The sequence below is a fragment of the Panthera pardus genome, unplaced genomic scaffold (genome assembly GCF_024362965.1).
Source record: "Panthera pardus isolate Hobbes unplaced genomic scaffold, ASM2436296v1 HiC_scaffold_22, whole genome shotgun sequence".
Classification (NCBI taxonomy): domain Eukaryota; kingdom Metazoa; phylum Chordata; class Mammalia; order Carnivora; family Felidae; genus Panthera; species Panthera pardus.
Window position 1 is genome coordinate 66,970,092 of NW_026526788.1, and position 1,449 is coordinate 66,971,540.

Below are 1,449 nucleotides of genomic sequence, written 5' to 3' on the forward strand. Positions count from 1 at the left end.
CGTTACCTTTCGTGGGAGTTGGTGCCTTTGGGCCATTCCTTAAGTTCCCGAGGGAGTAATCGCGTGTGCCTTCTTAGACTAGTGGTGCTGGGAGTTGGGAGGAACGGCGTTTAGTGCAGCGTTTATACTAGTGTTGGTTCGCAAAATGTGGTCCCGGCAACCTAGTTCCTGGTAATTTATTACAAATGCAAATTCTCAGCACCCATCCCACACCTACTGAATCAGAATCTCGAGGTGGCTCAGCAGCCTAGTTTAACAAGCGCTCCAGGTGATACCAATGTCAGCCCAAATTTGACAGCCATCGCTTTACCAAAAGCCAATTAAATTGTAGCAGAACCTGTTGGAGAAGAGGTTGATTTATTTAAAACCTATTTTGTTACAACCTACTTGGTTTTAATAAAGTAAATTGTATATAGGTTAATCTCGCCTGATAGGGAACAATCTCCAAGTTACAGCCTTAAATGATGAGCAGAATGATGTGAATACTTGCATTTATGTTTAAAAAGAAATGCCCATTGTCTATGTTTCTAATAATATATACTCTTTCTAGACGGATACATAAACCTATCTAGATGTTTGGAATGGAAGCCAAATATTTTCACTGATTATCTTTTTTACTGTTTATCCTTTTAAAATTTTTTCCATACGTATACCGTTTGTTTGTTTTTTTCCAGTTAAAAAGAAAATCCTGTGACAAAGAGGCTATATGAATGCCAGGAAGGAACCTTCCCAGGCGAATTGGGGTCTTTTGCTGGACAGTTCAAGAAGGTCCTCCTCTCAGATGGGCTCTTTTGGACTGTGACATCTTGCTTTTAATGCCTTCTTGCTTTTTTGAAGGGGTCTTCTCTTTTCTTCTCTACATACACAGACATTTATCCCTCTTATTTAGTCAGATAACCTTATAGAGATGGAAACTAGATTTGTGATAATTGAGTGGCAATTTGTAAGAATTGAAAATGCTGCAGAGGGCAGCAGTGTGTTGCTAGAATTAAGAGGGAAGACGAGAAAGGATGTAATTCCTTAACATAATAGAAATTTGTTTAAAATATAATGTAGTTTTAACAACTGCTTTTATTCTAATTGTGTACTTTAAGAACTAATGCCAGGAGGATCTTCCCAGAGTATAAAGTAAACTTTACAGTTGTGTAAAAATCTCTCAAATAAGAGAACTCTTAATGGAAACCCCCCCCCCCCCCCATCAGAAAATAGGAAAGTATTTATTAGAAGGTCCTATATGGATTTCTGGATCATCTTGATAGCTTTTGTTTTCAGTATTGTTTTTAATCTCTCCCTCCTCTGTGCAACATAGATTATATTTCGGCGGGGGGAGCAATATAGTTTTAATTTTAGTTCCCACCAAGAGATAACAGTTGTATGTACCAGGCGTCATTCTAAGCACTTTACATGTACCCATTTAATTTTCACAATGGTTCAATAGAAACAAAACTG